This window comes from Podarcis tiliguerta (assembly GCF_965153285.1).
Source record: "Podarcis tiliguerta genome assembly, chromosome: 6".
Lineage (NCBI taxonomy): Eukaryota > Metazoa > Chordata > Lepidosauria > Squamata > Lacertidae > Podarcis > Podarcis tiliguerta.
This window is the reverse complement of record NC_139539.1, coordinates 13,449,009-13,470,678: the sequence shown is the minus strand read 5'-3', so window position 1 is coordinate 13,470,678 and position 21,670 is coordinate 13,449,009. Positions and strand designations below refer to the sequence as shown.

Here is a 21,670-nt window from a genome sequence, read left to right as displayed (position 1 = left end):
TCTTATGGTTACAGATCTCTCATCCGCTATGTGTATGCAAGTACAGTTAATTTCAGCGTGATTTAAAGGATGTGTAATTATATATCATATTATATTCATACAGTGGAACCTCGGGTTGCAAAAGTGATCCATGCGGGACGCGCGTTCGTAACCCGCAGCCCTGCGCATGCGTGGGTTGCGATTTGGTGCTTATGTGCAAAGCTCCGAAACCCAGAAGTAACCCATTGGGTACTTCTGGGTTTGGCACGGTGCGCAACCCGAAATCGCGTCTGTAACCCGAGGTACCACTGTACTGCAGTTCAAAACTCTGTTTCTGTTATGCCTTGAAAATAATCCCTTACTCTTCATGCCCAACTCAAATGAAGTTTAAATACAAATAAAAGCTGGGTCTGTTTCTTTGCATTTGTCCCTCTTTGCCCCTCTGCTTTGGTTTATTGTTCCCCCTGTCCCCTGCCCATGAGAGGGGCTTGTCCAGGGGTCAGCAAACTAAGGTCCACGGGCCCTATCAGGCCCACCTGGGTCTTAAATCCGGCCCACGCCGCGAAGCCAGAACCCGCCGCGAAGCTGAGACTCCCGGTGATGACGACAGAAGGAAGAGGTCGAACAGCTCTGCCACTCAATCACCGCGTGATTGGTTTATCTCAGCACTGTTTGATTGGCAGAGACGTCGCCGCACTGAGGTAAACCAGGCGCGGCATCTGATTGGCAGGGCCGCCGCCGCTCGGCCACTTCCTCCCGTCACAAGAAGGCAAGGCAGTGCCTCTCGCCGGCTCCTCCCGTCTCACCAGTTCCAGAAGTCTGCTGTCCCTTCCCCGCCAGCTTCCACCTGCGCTGCCAGGAGACACTGCCTCTCGGTGCGTAGCCGTACCCTGCCCTGCCATCGGATGCACGGACACTAAGAGCCCTAAATACACGCTTACTTCAAGTAAGCCACAATCATTTCAAGGCCACTTGTTCAGCACTTGAAGAACTGCTCAAACCCACTGAGATGAAATGTGCTATTGATTGCGCCCCTGGGAAGGTAAGCACAGTGGCTGGCCCCCCTTGCCTCTTCTTCCAGCTCCCCCACACTGTGCTGCTTTTCCGGCCCGCCACAAGGTCTGAGGGGCAGTGGACCGGCCCGCATCTAAAATATTTTTGCCGAACCCTGGGCTTGTCCCTTGTTTATATTACCTCTGTAATATGCTATGTAGACAGATGCCTTCATAAATAAATATTATCTGTAGCGTCTATTTTAAGAAATAGTGCATGAAATGGGCTATAAATACCTCTATTTACTACCACATGTTGCAGCTCAAATTTATGGCACTTGTCATGGAGGACAGAAATGGTTCAACTTTGTGTTTTGTGGGCTTCGTTGCTTAAGTTGTCACAGGTTTACGGTTCGGCAGAGTTTATTTCCATTTAATGTATAGTAACTTTGGCTGCATCTGCTTATGGCTCGTAATGACTTAAAATGCGCCTTTTTTAGATAACTCTTCAAGTGGCGTAGTCTGACCAGTAAAGCCAATAGAGAGACTTTAAAGACAAACAAACAGTGAGGCATCAACTCTCATGGACTAAAGTTCACTTTGTTGATGCACGGAAGTGTTATCCTCAGTTGACACACGCAGGGAGAGGGAGAACTTGCAAGCAATGGAACCAGAAAGCCATGAAATGCAAGGGGTTAGTAGTAGGTATGTGGAGATGGTCCATAGTTGCTTAATACAGTGGTAGAACGCATGATTCACATGGAAAAGGTTCCAGGCTCGGGCACTGGTATCTCCAGCTAGGGCTAAGAAATGCTGTGGTGTGGGACCACGGAGGCCTGCTGCCAGTCACTGTAGACAAAGTCTTGACTTCATATAAGGCAGCCTTGTAGCTTTCTGTGACATTTCTGTGTGGAGCCCCAGTTATGCAAAGTAAGACCAAAGTAAGACCACTAGCGTTCACTAGTGATAAGGCTATCTTACTAGTCACATTAGATTGAACAGATATTCTAGTTTTGGGAATTTGTGGTGAGATCAGAATCAGAATAATGATAAATTAACTACCTTTCACTTGCTATATTCTCCAGTGGGCGATTAAATAGGCCAATTCTGCTTGCTCCTATCTGTAGTCAAGACTCCATAAGATAATTATCTGTGCCTGCTGCATCCTTCAAGACTCCCAAGACACATAAATAATGGTACAGTCTAAGTGAGGAATTTTGACTTGTGAGACTGTCAATAGTGTCCCTAGACATGTCTTTGAGTCTAGCAATGTAACAAAAATTAGCACAAGGTCTTTGTTTTAAAAAATGACATTAAGTGCACCAGCACACAGAAGTATTTTTTTAAAAAAACAAAAAACTGATTTACATATGTTTCAGTCCTAGAGAGCCCTGCAATGCTACTTCATAAGGCTGGTATGGCAGGTAAAATAATTTTGAGTATTTTTCTGCGACGGCTAAGTTTTTATTTGCTGCATTATTGCTTTGGAATACAGTGGTACCTCGGGTTAAGTACTTAATTCGTTCCGTAGGTCCGTTCTTAACATGAAACTGTTCTTAACCTAAAGCACCACTTTAGCTAATGGGGCCTCCTGCTGTCACCGCGCCACCAGAGCACGATTTCTGTTCTCATCCTGAAACAAAGTTCTTAACCTGAAGCACTATTTCTGGGTTAGCGGAGTCTGTAACCTGAAGCGTATGTAACCACTGTAAGTACCACTGTACTTGGAAAACATAGTCCTTAGCTAATCTGGTGTTTTACCTTTGCTTCAGTTGGGCAGTTCTGGGGTTTTTGTATACATTAACATGTGTGTGTGTGTGTATGCACGAGCAGTAGCCAATATATGGTGCCCTCAAAATGTTTTGTACTACAGCTCCCATGAGCCCCAGCCAGCATGACCATTGGCCAGAAATGATGGGAGTTGTAGTCCTAAACATCTGGAAAACATCACATTGGCTACCCCGATATATATGATTGGCTTCTTCTGAAGGTCCTCGGTAAGGTGAATGATTGATTCATCTTCTGCTGCCAGAAAAAGCAAAAATAAAAAAACTTAAGAGTGTTCAGTGATAGCCATAAAAGGACAAACCGCCGCTGTCAAAGCATAGGGAAATAAGTGGTTTGTGTCTGTTTAGCTGTTGATTCCTTAGAAACCTAAAGCAAGAAAGATGGACAATATTGAGGAAGAAAGGGAGTAATATTGTCTGAAATTATCCAGTTTCCTTTTTCCTAGCTGTAAGCTTTTCCTTTATGTCTCTTTTTAAAGAATTTCCCTGCAGTGCACATCAGATTCAGTTTTGAACAATCCTGGTAATATACAAGCATATGGAGAGCAGCTGACTTCCTGGTTTGTCAAAAGTTAGAAAACGGAAAGATTACCCAATTCTCAATTAAATTGGGTGTTAGAATGTCAAATAGCAGTTATGCTATAGCTTTTTGCTGTTTTGGTCTGAAGCTCTCCAGTCAGAGGTCACTGCTGGAACAAATACAATTAACTGCTAATAATATCAGTAAAACTTGTGTTGCAGTTTATTTTCCATGGGTACCTTGTTACTTCATAATTTACACAGCATTTGTATGTTTTGATCCTGCTGCTGCTTGTTGCCTTCTGAATAATATTTTTCTTATTGTCACTCTTCTGTGATTCATAATTTAATTCTCATTTATTCTCTGGTCTCTTATAGTTAAAAATTTTCCCCATTGAAAACAAAAATAAGTGCACCAAAATTCTTACTCTTCTCCCATGTCCCATTAATTTTCTTCCTACCCCCTCAGAGTATCCCCCTTTAATTAGTGTAATTCAATTATCTCTCCTCAATTTGTATCAGTTCAAGTTTTCATACTTACTATTCGACAAGTATTTAGCCAGTGATCTGTGCTTTGCCTGTCCCACAATCTTTTTTCTGCTGTAATTCTCCTTGAATCAACATTCATCACCTTTTCCTCTGCTCATCATTTTGACCAGATCTGTTAATGATTCGCCCCCCTTAGATTAATTTTAAATTTCAAAAATAAGTGCACCTTTAAGAGTCTTCATTCCCTTTACACATCTTACCTATCATACCTCTTCATTCTCCTTTTCCACAATCTTACCATTCTTTGAATAACTTCTTGTAAGACCTTGTGTTACTCCCAATATTGCTATTCCCAATTTTCTCTCTCACAGTATCCCATAACTGCCCCATAACTGATTGCATGTTTCCTGTCTGAAGTGGATCCAAGCTGCCCTGGTCACCTGATGGATGACATGTGCTGGGAGATGAACAGGGGAATGTGACCTTGCTGATCCTTCAACAGCTTTCAGTACCATTGACCATGTTAATCATGATGCCCACCAGACTAGGATGTGTATTGAGAGCAGGTTATAGAAGCTTGTGTTGGGTGATTACTCTGTGACAGGTTCCATCTTGTCATTCATGCTTTATAACATTTACATGAAACTGCTGTATGAGGTCATATGTAAATTTGGACTGGGATGTCGTCAGTATGAAGACATCTCTCTCTTCCAGCAGGAAATCCTGGGGAAGTATGTGAAAGTCTTGAAATGCTATTTCTGATGAACAAACTGAAACATACTTAGACAAGACAGAAATATTATTGACGGGGTTCTTACGACTTGGAACAAGGTGTCTAACCTGTTTTCAACGGTGTATAATTTATCTTGAAGAAACAAGTTCCCAGTTTGGTGCTGCAAATCTATTATGGTTATTAAATACAGAGGGGACAGTGGTGACCAGGAATCTTTCTAAGCTTTTTTTAGGGAAGCTGTACCTTGCCACAGACTTTCATGCCCTGGTTACTTCCAGTTTGCACTACTGTTATAATTTCTGTGTGGGGCTCCCATTGAAATCTGGATAGTTTGAAAATTTCAGTTGATATAAAATGCAAATGTGGATTGCTGGCAGAGGTTAAGAATGGACTACAGGGGTGGGGAACATTTACAATACAGCAGACTGGGTCCTTGGGTCCCTATCCCCAGTGGGTCATTTTGACAGGTGGGTGGGGCTGCCCACTTGTCAATCACTTATATCACCTTGATGTTGGGTGAACCATTTCCCTTTGCAGCACAGCTGGAGTTCAAGCAGTGTTGCAGAGGGAAGATCCCAGCTGATCCAAGCTAGGCTTGAAGAACACGTTGATCAGTATTGACTTAAAGCCCCACTTTTGGCAGATGTTGGTTCCGTTCAAAAGCTTCCGTTAAGAGCTCCCAAGTGGAATCAGTGCCATTGAGGCTTGCATTTGCTGCCAAATTTAAAGGTGCCAGATACATGCCCTGCTTGCCAAGGAACAATCAGACGTTCATTTTAAGGCTCTCAATTGTTCCTTTGCAGCCATATATGGGGGTACCTCGGGTTACAGATGCTTCAGGTTACAGACGCTTCAGGTTACAGACTCCGCTAACCCAGAAATAGTACCTCGAGCAAAGAACTTTGCTTCAGGATGAGAACAGAAATCGCGTGGCGGCGGGAGGCCCCATTAGCTAAAGTGGTACCTCAGGTTAAAAACAGTTTCAGGTTAAGAACGGACCTCCAGAACGAATTTAAGTTCTTAATCCGAGGTACCACTGTATTTACCTCCCCCACCACCACCTGACACTATGTATGATATCATTAGTGGAGCATGTGAGCATGGTTTGAGGAAAACAGCCTTGTGTGACAAATTAGGACTCCTTCCAGGCCTAGCTAGGCCCATGGGCCAGAGGTTCCACAGTGCTAGACTACATTTTGCCAATTTTATATCTACTATCCTTTACTAGCTGACCAAATGTTTCCCAGCTCAATTTAAGGTGCTGGCATTGGATATTACAACTCTAAACATGCCATTCATTCATTCATTCATTCATTTAAATGTATTTGCCTCTTGATTGTTTTGTTTTTGTTTTAAAAATGCCTCTAAGCGGTTTACAAAAGCATGAAATAAAAGGTTAATATTCTCAATAATAAAAGTTAGAAACGGGTATTTAAAAGCATTAAAAGGATGATTTAAATCATCAGTAGCTGAAAAGAAATAAAACACATATAACTTCTACATGCCTGGATAGGATTGCCTAAACTAAACAAAAATATTTTAAGCAGGCAATGAAACGAGTACAGTGAAGGCATCTATCAATAGGGTTTTCCAAAGTGTAGGTGCTGCCACACTAAAATATATTTCTTGTGAAACAAGTATCATGTGGCACCTGTAAATAGTGCCAGTTCTGCAGATTGAAGTGGTTGAGCGGGCATAAATGTGGTAAGGCAATCCCACAAGTAAACTGGTTTGGCACTAGGAACTCTATTAAGGGAATAGCCTGTTCTTGCATGAACATGGTTGAGAACTTACCTATAGCTTCTAAAGCTCTTCTTCTCTCCCCTCAAGCAAAAAATAGGTGAGGACAAGGGAAGTGGCTTTTCCCACTGTGTCATTGAACTTACGGAATAGTAGATCCAGATATATCTGACCAAGGGCTTTTCTGTATATGTAGAACTGTAGGATTGAGTCCTTACTATCTAAAATTCAAGTTCAGTGTATTTCCCATATGTCCTTTGTGAGCTTACAAGTTGGTATCTTCCAACTAAGGTAATATTTTTTATTTTTATTTTTTTGTTAAAACTGGTTGCCAAGCAGTTTCCCACCTTCCCAGTATCTCATTGGAATTAATACAGTATATTGTTTATACACTTATACTAGACACCTGCCTCTTTCTTAAGACTCCAGATGAGGTACTACTGCATGGAAACTTTAAGTCCACCATTCTGAACTGATTTATGAAAATGACTGATACTGATGTCTGGTGCTTATGTTATATGTTTTCGTCATCAAAGACAAAAAAATTTGCATGATGATTAAAAAAAGAGCCATTTTTCCTTTTCAGTGAAGGGTGTTATAAAGTTGTTTATATGCTTAACTTAGGACACATCTTTGCCAAAAGGCATAGGAATATGGATATGTGGTTTGTGTATTTCTTTATTTGGGCCAATAATGACTCCTCATATTTCTAATTCATCTTACATGCAAAACGTCCGTTGTTTTATGTGTTCATGTGCCTTTGATGCTTTGACATTAGCTTAAATGCTATTGAGTTCAACATTGGCAATCCCAATGATTTCATACAGCTCAGAGATTTGGGGATAGTGTGGCATCTGACTCCAGCTTCATTTGTTGTTTTCGTCTCAAAATATTCTAATATTCTAAAAAGATGCCAGGAGCCATTAATGGGACTGGATGAGGGATAACAAAAAGAAACCCAATACAGGCAAGATGGTTGTGTTGCCAGTGGGTGGTTCAGTTCATCCCAGAGGTACCAGTCACTTTTGTTTTGCTATAGGGCTGCATTCCCCTCCAAGGATGAGATTCATAGGTAGATAGTGGTGATGATGAGAGATGAAGTTCCTAATAGACAAAATAAAAACTGACAAACTGCCAGTGGCATACGCAACCACCCACAAATTCTCAAAGAACTCTAATGTGACATTGTTGATCTTCTAACAAATACCAGCCTCTGTACCTGAGGATTGGAAAGTAACCAGTGTGTAGCCTGATTTTTTAAAAAGTTGGGGGATGGGAATCCTGGAAATTACAGGCTAGTTAGCTAGCTTAACCTCTGTCCCAGGAAAACTGGTGGAAAGTATTATTAAAGATAAAGTAGCCAAATACATAGAATAATAAACCTTGCTTAAGTAGAGCCAGCGTTGATTCTGCTAGCGCAAGTCCCATCTCATATATCTATTAAGAGTTCTTTGAGAATGTTAGCCAAGCATGTTGATAGAAGTGATCTGGTTGACAATAGTGTATTTGGACTTTCAACAAGGTACCTCAGCAAAGGCTCCTGTGTAGTCTTAACAGTCAAGGGATAAGATAAGAGGTCCTCTTGTGGATCAGGAATTAGTTAAGTAGCAGAGAGTAAGGGTCTTTGGAAGAGAGATGCAGAAAGTGTGCTACCCAAAGGATCAGAATGGGAACCTGTGCTTTTAAACTTCTTCATAAACAATTTAGAGTTGGTGGTAAGCAGTGAGGTGACCTGAATTGTTCAGGGACATTGAAACAGAAAGAGATTGTGAAGCACACCAAAAGAATCTCTCCAGACTGAGTAAATGGGCAGTAAAATTGCAAATGCAATTCAGTACAGTCCTACCTCGGGTTACAGCCACTTCAGGTTGCGTTTTTTTTGGGTTATGCAGATGCGGGTTGCGAACGCTGCAGGTTGCGAACGTGCATCCTGCACAGATCACGTTCGCAACCCGAGAGTCCACTGTATAAGGAAGTGGAGATTGATGCACATTGAGGGGGAGGGAATCTTAATGGCACATATGCACTCATGGGGTCTGAACTGGCAGTGACTGGCTACAAAGAAGACCTTAGGGTTATAGTAGATAGCCGTATGAAAATGTTAACCCAATGTATGGCAGATATTGATGGGAGTATCTGAAAGAGCGGCTTGCTGTGGTCTTCACTGAGACCCCTGCTTTAGTTGGGTCAGCCTCAGCTGTAGGGTGAAACAGAAGGAAGAAAAGAAAAGGCAAAACTACCCACAAGGTACAGGTTCTTATATGCCCATACTTGACTTCACAAACTAGAGAGATGTCCCGCTTGGTGGTAAATGCCTAAGAATTGGAAGTCCTTCCTGAGAAATCTTCACTTGATGCCTTCTCTTCATTCCTGCTGGTAGTGTTAAATGGTGGATTATTCATGGTGGGTTGATTTATAATCAATGTGATTTATATCATTTATCTGAATCTGCAGAAAGGGGATCATGCTTAATATATGCATAAACAGTGGTATGGATCTGATTACAAAACCTTGTTAATTTTAAAAACCAAATAATTACTTACACTGCCGTTTTTACAATTGGGCCTTGCCTATCTTTGCCACACTGCATATCTTCAGCATTCGTTCCTCTTCCTCCTATGGAGGGAATATGTTTAAAGTATTCCCGCATAGGGTCTTTCTCATGTTCAGCCTATTGATTTATTTGTCTAAAGAAATTTTTATCCCTTTCTTAAATTGAAAAAAGCTCCAAGAGTAGCTTACAGAGCAATAAAAAAAAGACACCTTGTGAGGTGAAGCATAGGTGAAGTGGGAATATCTGCATCTGCACACTAGACATGTTTCTATCTTTTATTCTTTCCAGTGTTGCTCTTTCTACTACACTCTGCTTTGGGCCTGCCTCACCCACACAAAACAGACAAAAATGCCATGATAGTTGGAGTATTGAGTTATTGTTCAATTACTGAGGAGACTAGAGCATTAGATGAAAATAAAATGCTTTTGATTGTAGGCTAATGTATTAACTAATGTATCTGGTAGAAACATTAAATCACTTTAGATATTACCTATAGGACCAATATGGATATTTACAGGTTTTACACAGATTACTTAATACAGTCCATATACAGATTATGTAATATTTAATTACTTAATATCATTTAAGAGGAAATTTAGGGTGGAATCCAGTGTTGTGCAAATGAATTTCTGTCCCTCAATGAAATTTCGCCTTCCTCTCCTCCACCCGCATCCTCCAGAGATTGTCTCTAGAACAAAAATCTGTTTTGTTTTGCCCGAAGGAGACAGATGCAGTGCAAAAATGGTTTAGATAACTTTTTAATGGGATCAAATATGTGGCAAGATTGCAAACTTCTGAAATGCACATAACTCAAGAAATGCTTTTTATATCAGTCCTCTGCCTCAAAGCTGCTTTAAATGAAGCTAAACACCTTTTTGGGGCGTGGGTTCTGTGTGCTGAACAGGAACAACACAAAATCACTATGCATACGCCGCTCTGGATTGTGGGCCATTGTCTTAAATAACCAGACGTTTTAAAAGTAAGATATAAATTTCAGCTTGTCTATACTCCTTGGCCTATGTGTAAATATTTATTATTCTCATAATTTCTGTTGATCCCAAGATGAGTTTTCTGTCACAAAAACCTAGACTTGTATCTTTTAAAAATGCAGTAAGGTACTCAAGCACAGGGTAATACAATGCTTTCCAGTAATTATTTTATTTTATATTAATGACCAGCGACGTATTAAGTTGGGTGGCCTGAGGTGAAAAATTACCCTGCTGCCTTTTCCGCACTCTGTTTTAATAGTGGGCATTCAGTAATAAATACGCAGTTAAGTCAAATAGTTACCTTGAACATTTCCCAAGAGGTGCGATCTTGCCAGCAGAATGCCTCCAGCAAGTTGTGTGTACGTCACACCATAACCATCATATCTTAACTGGAAAATTAAGTGGAAACAGTTTTATACTGACCTCAGCCTTCTGCAGCAGTCAAAGTAGAACAGCTTACATTAGTAGTTTCATCTGGGTTACTCCATCAATTAGTCCATCTGAAATTATAAATATGACATACCTTTTTTTAAATCGTCAACATCATCAGTCACAAGGTTGAAGTTGATAGGGCATGAATGTGTAACAAATGAGTAGTGTGTGTTTTATTGGTATACAGTGGTACCTCGGGTTAAGTACTTAATTTGTTCCGGAGGTCCATTCTTAACCTGAAACTGTTCTTAACCCGAAGCACCACTTTAGCTAGTGGGGCCTCCTGCTGCTGCCACACCGCCAGAGCACGATTTCTGTTCTCATCCTGAAGCAAAGTTCTTAACCCGAGGCACTATTTCTGGGTTAGCAGAGTCTGTAACCTGAAGCGTATGTAACCTGAAGCATATGTAACCCGAGGTACCACTGTATAGGTAAAGCAAGCCCCAGAGGCTCTGTGGTTTAGACCACAGCATCTCTTGCCTTATCAGTATAAAGCCATATCAAAAAAGTGAAAGGATTAGCTACCATCATCCCTGGCCAGCATTGGTCATGCTGGCTAGGGCTGATGGGAGTTGGAGTCTGGAGGGTATTGTCTTCGCCACATCTGTTTCAGAACTCCACTTACATTTAAGTAGCACGGTTTGAACTGTTTTCTTCCAGTGAATTTATTCAAGTCACTGTTTTAAATGTGGGTTTTCAGCTCCCTAGAAGTAAATGGACAACACACTTACTGGTACAGAAACAAAATGTAATGAATGCACAGGCTATAATTTCATTTTCTTGCGTTGTATTGTACCGTGTTTGTGTGTGTGATTTTAAGTAATCTTTTGCATCAGTTGACAGTTCAGCTAGCAAAGTTGATGAGGAACTTTTCCATGTTTATGCAAAATACTGATAATGTCACAAATTTAGAAATGAGAGTTGAATATATATGAAACCAAGGTTATCTTAAAGTTGCCAATTTTGATTCTTGAAACATTAGCACCCTTGGCTAGGGGGTGGGGATGATGGTAGATCTGAGCTGGGCCACTGTGGAATTTAGATTAGGAGTGGTGCCAGGACAGGATCTAGAGCGGAACCCAATGAGTGATGGGTAGAGACAGGGCAGAAAGAGGATTTTACTAGCTTTTCAGACCGCAATAATGGATGCTTAATGGAACATTGAGTGTGTTTTGTTTGGTGGGACCAATGCAATACTGGCTGTTTTTGCAATGCATGAGATTTAATTTTCTGCCTTAAAGACTTATTTCTGCACATTATCTTGAACCCATGTAAGCTATACGTGTTTTAGTAACTTTTAATAGTTATGAGATTGCACTGTAGCGTTCTGCTTGAAATTTTTCTTAAATTAACACTTCATGTTAGCAGCCTTTATGCCAAATATTCCCCAAGGCTGTTGAAAAATGGTGACAGCTAGGTGATGTGCAGTGAGGTGGATATAGTTAGGCATCTATTGTGGTCACTACTGTGGTCTGGAAGTTCCTTGCATATACACTGACATTTCAAGTAAATGTCCACAGGGAATTGAATATTCAGGAACTATATGGTTTCCAAATGTGTAAAGAGAATAAGGGTTATGGAATGCTGAGTCACATCTCTGTACAACTTAGCGTGGCCCTGGTTTGCTAGGATTGATGCACATTTTATTAAATGACCATTGCTTTTGCTGAAACTAATCAGGATCCTGTATTTATATAGCAGATGGATGCAAGCTTGCATATGAAATGGGATTTGTTCATGTCTGATCAGTCATTTATAAAGTGACTCGAATTGGCTTTTTTTCTTAGTTAAAAATCCTACATTAATTGGTAGTGAATATTAATTGGTCAGGTAACTTTCTTTTAAAAAAATGGAATTAAATGTAAATAAATACCAGGTGAGAACTTTAAGGGGAGGCTGCATTTTGAATAATCAGAGGCCATTACCTCTATCTAAAGTTTTTCATAGGGTTATTTCAGTTGACCAAACAAAGTACAAAATACGAAGTAGCACAAAATCATAGCCTCCATAGAACCAGTTGCTTAAGTACATAGTATGTATGTTATCACTAATGACCACAAAGTAAGTTGAGATTATTTTGGGATTTTAGATCAGAATGTCCCAGTTTTATCACACTGGCATTCGTGAATCACCATCCTGGATTTTGTCTGCAAGTTTTGCCTGCAAAACAGAAAAATATTATGTCAGTAGTTCATGTGAACAAATAGAATTGCAGTAATTTTGTGTTTCACTAAAAAGAGGAGTCCATATACAAAGGAAAGCAATTCATAATAGGAAGCAATTTCCCGCAGAAAGGTCTGAGGCCAAGGAGTTTTGATCACAGAGGGCTTTTAAGTCAAGATGGGCAAAAGCTGTCCAATGTAGGGGGGGGGGGGGCTTTTCCTGAGAATTCCCCAAAACTAAAAAAAACCCCAACACAGTTCAGAAAAGTTCCTGTAACATTTCTAGCCTCTACCATACACCCATTTTCCTCAACATTAATAAATTGCATTGGGGAGGGGGAAGTTGCCTCTGAGAGTCAAGTTCTCAGCTTCCTCCAGTCAAGCTTTCTGAGCATGCTTAAACCCTCCATTGTTCACAAGGAAGGAGTTCGGTGGCATAAAGAACTACTCTTCCCAGTGTCAGCAGTGTAGACTCGCAGGTGTAGCCAGAATTTTTTCATGCAACGTGAGAAATGACTTAGATCATGGATAAGCAAACGAAGGCCCGGGTGCCGGATCTGGCCCAATTGCCTTCTAAATCCGGCCCGCAGACGGGCCAGGAATCAGCGTGTTTTTACATGAGTGGAATATGTCCTTTTATTTAAAATGCATCTCTGGGTTATTTGTGGGGCCTGCCTGGTGTTTTTACATGAGTAGAATGTGTGCTTTTATTTAAAATGCATCTCTGGGTTATTTGTGGGGCATAGGAATTTGTTCTCCCCCCCAAAAAAATATAGTCTGGCCCCCAACAAGGTCTGAGGGACAGTGGACCGGCCCCCTGCTGAAAACGTTTGCTGACTCTTGACTTAAATGAAGTCACCCTCAGCTTAACTTTGGGAAATGTAGTTTTGTGGTGTTGTTTTGATTTTGCTGTGGGTTTTTTTTTTTCTTGTTTAATTCCTGTTGGTCAGTGAGTAAAAAAGGAATAAACTTAGGCAATAAATGTAAGGATATATATTTTTTTTAACTCCACAGCATCCATAGTTCACGTCTGCAGGAATTGCAGGCTTTGACTTTGCTGCTGTCTTCTCCTAGTACCCACCCTTGATTCCAGCCAGCCTTTCACAAATTAAGTATGGAAATAGGAGGGAGTGAGAAAAGGGGCAGATGAAATGACATTTATCAGCTGAGATGAAATGGGGAGGTTGATGGGTTTGTTTTGTATTGGCTAGGGAATTTTCGAACACAGACACGCACCCAACACCTGTTCTGAAATCCTTCTTCATTCCTACTTTTACGCATCTGGAATTTATAACGGAGGGTTTTTCCTTAATTGAAATTAGTAGGGTAACGCTTAAAAGGCACTTGCGCTTTGGGGGTTGTGGTCTGTTTGTAAAAGGTTATGCCTGGCCATTTAGGTGTCTGTTTCCACAGTAGTTCTCGTGGATAAGGTGGCACAGTGCAGAACAGAAAGAAGAGTATTCACACTTAGCAAAGAAACCTCAAACTGTCTTTGACAACATTGCTGGTTGGGTGGTCTGTAGAATCTTAAGAACGTTATGATTTGTTTTCCGTTTTTGTTCGTGTTAGGCACTTCAGTAGGATATTTATGTTTGTAGAAATATTAAATTTAAAGAAATAAACACATTAATAGGGTGCATTTCTGCCTTAAAATTGTATTGACATAATCCCTACACCACCCACCAATGGATTCTATTCCGATCTGACTCCCTGAGAGGCTATATTAGAATAGGCGATCATTTACTGCAGAGGTTAAATAAAATTCTTTTTAAAAAACAAAATATGCAGATTTGATATGTGCCCTTTCCTAGTAAAATGAGGTTGCAATCATTAACATAGTAGTGAATTTTCCATATTTGTTTTTTGAACAATTTCAAAATTAGAACATATACAGACTTCTTGGCTAAGATCAAGTTTGAAAAGCTAGATTCTTTGGAAATATTTTGTTGGCTTGTTCTCAGACTATATTTAAAAACTAACCACAGTTCCGCAAGTTCAGACATCATTAGGAATTGTGGGTAGTTAAAACTGAAAGCAGATGCTTCTCATTTCCTGGTGCACAAAACTTGGGGGTAGTGTTGAGTACATATACCTGAGGTTCACTGTGGCTTGTTCATGTAGTTTGAAGCTGTTGTACATGATACTTAGTATTACGTGGGAACTGGGTCTGTCTCTCGCTCACCTGCTATTTACCAGAGTGAAGACAAGGTGGCAGCTAGCTCTTTGTATTTAAGAATGTAATACATTTTGCAAACCATTTCGTTGGGTTGTTTTAAAGCAAAGTAGGCTTGTATGCCCACTTCTTCCCCCCCCGTAAATTGTACTTGAAAAAATGAGAGTTAAGATTATATGACAGGTTTAAATAAATAAATAAATTTTAAAATTGTCCAGCACCTTAGAGACCAACTAAGCACATGAAAGCTTATACCCAGAACAAACTTAGTTGGTCTCCATTTTTCAATTTTTTTATTTCTACTCAGTCAGACCAACATTGCTGCCTACCTGAATCCATGACAGGTTTGTTTGAGGTGGGATTTGGAAAGGGACCATATTCTAAGGGCAGGATGACTGGGAGCAAGAGGTGTAGGTTCTGTAACTTCAGTGATTTTTATCAGTCATAACTTGTACATTTTTCAACCTTGTTTGCATTTATTTTAAGTGCCGGTGACACATATTCAACTCTTTCTGCCCCTCATTGAAAAGATTAACATAAACTCATACCTGATTGATTCATACCTGATTGATAGGATCATTGTTCTAATGCAAGAGGATCTCTGCAATAGGACCAGAGTAGTGGAGGACACATTAATGGATTTCATATCCCTTAAGCCATGACGTATGCTAAACCTGTTGTTTTGCTCCAGGCGCAAGTCTTTAAAACCTTGGTTTCAAACCTTAGTTAAAATGGGAACCTTGTTCAGCATGAACTGTAGTTAAGGTAAGGGGCTGGGAGAGGCATACTTTTATGTCCTGACCAGGACGTTAAAAAGGTGAAATAAGAATTTTGAAGTGCTTGACACACTTGTTGTCTACAAATTACTGCATTTCGTGTTCTAAAACGATATCCACAGATGAACTCTGTTTTGGGGCTCTCAACAGGCTAAAAAAGAAATGAGCATGCTGCATGTTTCTGTGTGCATGTGTTGCTGAACCCCATAACTTCTCAGGGGTAGGGAACTTCAGACTTGGGAGCTGAATATAGCCTTTCAATGCTTCCAAGGCTTGAGACTCTTGAGATTCTCCTAGACACACCCTAAAGTCTTTATTTTAGGATGGCACACATCCTTGAGCTCAAATAATGCCTTTTGCTTGACTGCATGAAGAATAGAATGGTGTGTGTAGAAATTAGCTTTCTTGTTGTTTAGTCGTGTCCGACTTCGTGACCCCACGGACCAGAGCACGCCAGGCACTTCTGTCTTCCACTGCCTCCCGCAGTTTGGTCAAACTCATGCTGGTAGCCTTGAGAACACTGTCCAACCATCTGGTCCTCTGTCGCCCCCTTCTCCTTGTGCCTTCTATCTTTCCCAACATCAGGGTCTTTTCCAGGGAGTATTCTCTTCTCATGAGGTGGCCAAAGTATTGGAGCCTCAGCTTCAGGATCTGTCCTTCCAGTGAGCACTCAGGGCTGATTTCATTAAGAATGGATAGGTTTGATCTTCTTGCAGTCCAAAAGCTTATACAAAAGTAAAACTTATATTTGTTGCTCTGCCCACATTTGTCTTTGGCCTCACCTACCGCGGGCATGTGGCTCTCAGAAGGGAATGTGGCCATTGGACTGAAAACTTTCCTCATCCCTGTTTTAAATGGATCATTGTTGAGGTGCGGGACATTTCACTTCCAGTATGACAGCTAATGGGATTTGATTTCAGCTTGCCTCTTGGGAATAGTTTTATCAGACGCAGCAGGTTTTAAAGAATTTTCACGATAAAAAGTTCTTAAAGCAAACATGCATTTATCTTGATTTCGACTCTTGGATATCAAGGAAGTTTTAATGCTGTGATCTTTGACACAGCTTAAATGCAACTTCTTTTTTGAAGCTATTTGGAATTGTAACTTGTTTTTCTCTGGTGTCTCAAAGAAACTTCAGTGACCTTCCTGACAAACTGACGAAGGCTTCTTTTTAGTCCTTCTAAAACAGTCAAAACAAGAGTCTGATCACAATTGTAACAACTTGCATGGTCCCAGTGGGATTGAAGTTTATTCTAGGGCTCAGTTAGGTCAAAGCATTCTTTGGAAAGCGTTTAAAATAAGTTTATGTGGCTGCACCTCAGAACTTGAATTAAAGAAAGATTGAGTGATACTTAAAAGTGTATGGAAATGTCTGAGATAAGAATATAAACCACTAGATAAATGTGACTCTTATAGTTCATTTCTTGCCATTTTGCCTAGTATTAAAATCAAGCAGCTTCTAGGATATATACAGCTGTGCCCATGGACAGTGCCAGGTTTTCTGCTTTTAGATGAGCCTTCCCTTTCTGACCCCCTCCCAATCAATAAGTTGGGCTGTCTGTTGTTACTTTTAAAGTGCCTTGCATATTTCTCTGATCAAATGTTCAGCATTTTTAAAAAAACAAGACCAGCAAAATAAATTTTAAAAGTTGAAAAAATGTTTTGCAGGAAGGGTTGGGTTTGGATTATCACAAGGCTCAGCTAAGCAGCACTGTGCATGCCCTCTTTCCCCCTTCAAACCAGTAGAACAGATTTCTTTTGAACTGTATATCAAGTTTTATATTTCTGCTCAAATTGGGGCAAACTGCAAGCCTTGTGTGTCTGTAGGCACCCTTAAATGCTTTGTGTAAAATAATACATTGGGGGAATGTTGAGAGATGTTTTTGACTTAAAAAGAATAAACTTTATATTTTAAAACATTTTATCTTAATGGTCCCTTCCTAATTTAGAAGGATGGAAGCACAATCTGGCAATGTTTTTGAACAGTAATAATTTTAAAAATAGTGGGTGAGATTCAATTAAGTTACTTCTTGAGCAGGATAAGGTCCACTTACATAAAAGAACTCCCATCTCCTACACTGCCACCCCCATGCCCTCAAAATCTGCCATAAATGGTTGAAGGGAAACCCAAAGCAGGTTTGGGGGGTGCACAAGGGAAGAAGAACGGGGAAGGTTCTGTTTTGTGAGTAGAGTTCGTTTCACATACTCACACCCCACTTAGTGCTACGTTGAATTTCACCCAGAGTTTGCTCGGTTGTACATTGCTTAAGTCAGCAACTAAAAATTTTCTACACTTGCATAAAGTAGTTCAATTTATCATTTTCTTTAAATGGTTGAATTGTTACTAATTTGTACAGGTTATTGGTTGAACTCTTGATGTAGGAAACATGTTGCATCATTGTCATGGAAAAATGTACACTTAGTAAATATTACAAAATGAAGTTATACGTTCATTGCTGTAATAAGACTCTTTGTTTACTGAACATGCCATAGGGCCATGGTAACACAGACAGAAATAGGGACTTGAGTGCTCCTGTGTTATGACAATGATGACTACCTAGCAGCTTGTCAATTGCAGGAATTTTGCACCACTTTGAAATACATCATCACTTAATTGGCTTATCAGTAACTTGGAAGTCGACTAAACATTTGAACTTTGTTACATATCTTTGGATGCAAAGTCTTCTAACAGGGCCAGGTAATAGCTGGGAGCGTATGACACTCTGCTCAAGAATCACCACTGGCTCCATATAACTGCTGCTTTTTGTGTCACACATGCCTTGAATTGAGCCACCTTAAAGCTCCTATTATCCTTAACCATTGACAATGCTGGCTGGAGTTGGAGTGCCACACGTTAGGCATTCCTGCTTTTGAGAATTGATACTACTCCTCATAGCAAGGGTGTATGTAGTGAGTTGTTGGATAGATTTGCACCTAGTGTTATGCACTCATTATTAATAATAATTGAGGTTCAAAAAGCACACAGCTGTTTTTGAGCATGCCTCTTTGCACTGTGTATTGGGCAAGCTTCACATCCATATGATAGCATTACCGACTAGAAAAATTACTGGTGTCTTCATTACAATAGAATTTTTAGTTGACCTTCATTAAAACTTGCACTGCAAGGCAATTTATTCCATTACTAGACTGTTGTAGGCTCAGACCAAGTCTTAGCCTCCTATGAGGGCCAAGGTCTTTAGGTATGATTTGATGTGCTAAATCCAATGAAGTAAATGAAAGTTGGGAGAGCACAATTAAAATTACTTTCTTTCAAATGGCTTAAGAAAGTGGAGAATAGTTTCATATAATTCAGCAAACTAAGAAAGAGCAGCTGGAAAACCTTTTTAATTTTGACAAGTACTGCACATAACGTCTTTTGGCTGGTGTGGAATTTTTTCTAGCCACGCTAAGGAGAATGTATGCTTCTCAAAGTGTTATGTTTAAGCATAAAAGTGACGACAAAATAATAGATCAGTTATATACTCAAGATGTATAGGCTTCAAAACAGATCATTGTCAATTAATAGGAATATTATTGGGACCATGGTGGTGAAGGAAAAGCATAATTAGCAGCGTAAACCTGTGTATGTCTACTTAGAAGTAATTCTGACTGAGTTCAGTTAGGATTACTCTCAGGGTATAGGATTTCAATCTTGTTGTTTTTGGATTGGTTGGTATCATGCACTGAGGTCTATAGGGAGATGCAAGGTGGCTTTTGTAGAACGGTGGTTTTAATCCATAATACTGAGCTGATCACGCAATAATACATCCCATTAAGCAAAACTTTGGCTTAGAAGGAGTACACAGCAGCTTTGCTCCCACTTGCTGCTGTACTATGCTCAGCATGTCATTCAAATCTGGACTTGAGGTTAAGCTCTCTCCAGATGAACTACAAGCTTGTAAACCAAGGTTAGTTCAGATCAATGATACTTTCATATTAAGAACGTTTTAGCCTTCAGATAATAATATTGAACATGTTTGCTAACTCCCCTGGATTTGTCAGGAGAGTCAGCATTATGTTCTGAATTAAGAGCCATCACTTTGAGTACTGGGAAATACTCTTTGTAATAGATTGGCAGAAAAGAGGGTGCTTAATAATCAGGGCAAAATATGTTTCTAAACTGAAGAGTTGAATTACCATTAAGCTAAATGCTGGACCCAAAGTAAAACAATAAGGAGCTCCTGATAGATGGGTGCCTTGGAAGGAAGCAGTCTAGGCCTAAAGACTCCATGCAATCCCTACTTTTTACAGGAATTCCCAACCACCTAAATAATGTATACTGTGTAGAACACTTATTAGCTTTGGGGGATGACAGCAAGTATTTCCTCTTTCATAATGACCTGGTGTCTCCTGAATGCAATTTTGGTCCTGAATTTTAGTGTTTTCAAGGTGACAAGGGTAACCAGATATATGCATATTTCGTCTAATCTACTTGTGAGTTCAGCTCCCTTCACTGTATAATGGCCATCCTTGTGCCATGTTGCCTTCTGCTTCCTTCACCCTAGTTGTGATGATTGACATCTCTGTAGGGTCTGGTTCTTCCTCCGCCTCAATAACAATATTTGCAGCTCTTCCATGATAACACAGCAGCTGGAGGCTTAAGAGTTAGGCAGCAAGTTTTTGGCCTAGGTACATACTATACAGATTCAGTTTGCAAAAGAATATGCCTTTTCAGTTGCTGGAGAACTCATGTTGTACTCATGTCCTGCTGGTGGACTTCCCAGAGGCATCTGAATGGCTACTCTGGGAACAGAATGTACTAGGCTTAGGTATTTAGGATTTCACCAGATCTTATAGCATTTGTGTGTCAATGCAAGTTCTTTAGTTCTTAGCTTTTTCCACTTTTGAGAGAATGGAAGCTGCAGATGGGTTTTTCTTTCCTCCAGAAAGTGGTTGCACACACTCATTAGTGTGAATGTAAGTAAATTTTATCGGCCTTGCACTTGTGTTTGTTAAGCTATTTTCTGCAGTCTGTGCACTAGTTTGATTAAAGGTAAGGTAGAAATAGGAACACATTTCAGTACTTTTGCCACCTGTATTCTCTCATTCAAGTATCCTCCCTGCCATTGTACGTTGCCATTAAACTCTTTTACAGTGCAATAACCTGGCTTCTGAAGTTAAGTGGGTTAGTATTTTGACCCTTTTTTTTTAATTGAATCGTGAAAGGAACTGATTCTAATTATAAAATAAATACAAGTCAGTAACATTTAATCCAGGAATGGGGAACGTGTGGCTAGATTACAGCTCCCATCATCACCTATCATAGGCTATTCTGGTTGGGGCTGATGGGCTCTCCATTCTGGTTTAGTATTGTGAGGACTATGGGCAAAGCAATACACTGGCTTTTCTTTTTTTAAGAATACCACAGTCTGGATTGATCACAGGATCTAAAAGAATGTTGTACTAGGAAACACCCAAGAGTTCTATAAGGCATGTTCATTCTTAACAATTCAAAGCAAATGTGATGTGCCATATCATGCTCTAGACATCTTTAGTATTCATTTGTGTGCATTTCCATGAATGTGCACTAGGTTTAAGATGCCTTCATCCCATACTCAGATACTTAACTTCTATACACTCAGGAAATCTAGTTGCAGAATAACCTTTTGGTTTCACTTTTTGGAATGTGAATATTTGAAGAGAAGTATTTCTACACACCTTTTCTATTCCTGCAAGCTACCGTAGCAGAAACGTTTAGAGCAGAACGCATTTTTATTTGCTCCCAATATTTTATTGCTGGCAATAATTATTTGTAGTTTCTTACTGTATACAATAATTTTGCATTGGTACAACCAGAAATGATCTCAAAGAGCCTGCCTGCCTACATGAAGAAACTTTTCATCTGTCTGTGTGGGAGCCAGAGATGATTTTCTCTGTCCCAAACTCTCCTACAAGATTGAGAGAATTTTTTCTCTTACTCGGAGGGGCGTTGTATGGAAAACCAATGCTGGGATGGCTTGTGCCACATAACTGGGATGCTTATGGAAAATCCCCCCCATCACCATTGCCCTGGCCTTAGCCAATCTCTGCTTGCCTCCACCCATAAAGGGGCTGCCCGCTCTTCGCACCCGTTGGTTGTCACCCCGGCACAAACCAGTTGAGAGACAGGATTTCCTCTGTAGGACCAGCCCCACATAGCCAGTGTCGCCCCTTTCAATTGGATTTGTAGAAAGAACATGAAGATAAAAATGGAAGAGAACGGCCGTTGCGAGGAGCGACTTTCCTTTGGAACTTGCAGTTCATGGGCTGCGTGTTGGACCACCCTGAGCTAAACCATGGTTTGGCTTAGCATGACGTGCAAACCCAGGTTCATGTTTTGTCTCCCCCAAACAAGAGCAGTATGTC

The 21,670-nt window shown here is 40.3% G+C and overlaps 1 protein-coding gene across 1 annotated transcript in view; it reads left to right on the top strand.

Annotated features, from left to right (window-relative positions):
• GNAS (GNAS complex locus) overlaps positions 1–21,670 on the top strand; it is a 166,487-nt gene that overhangs the window by 82,059 nt on the left and 62,758 nt on the right. The gene's annotated exons all lie outside the window — the stretch shown is intronic.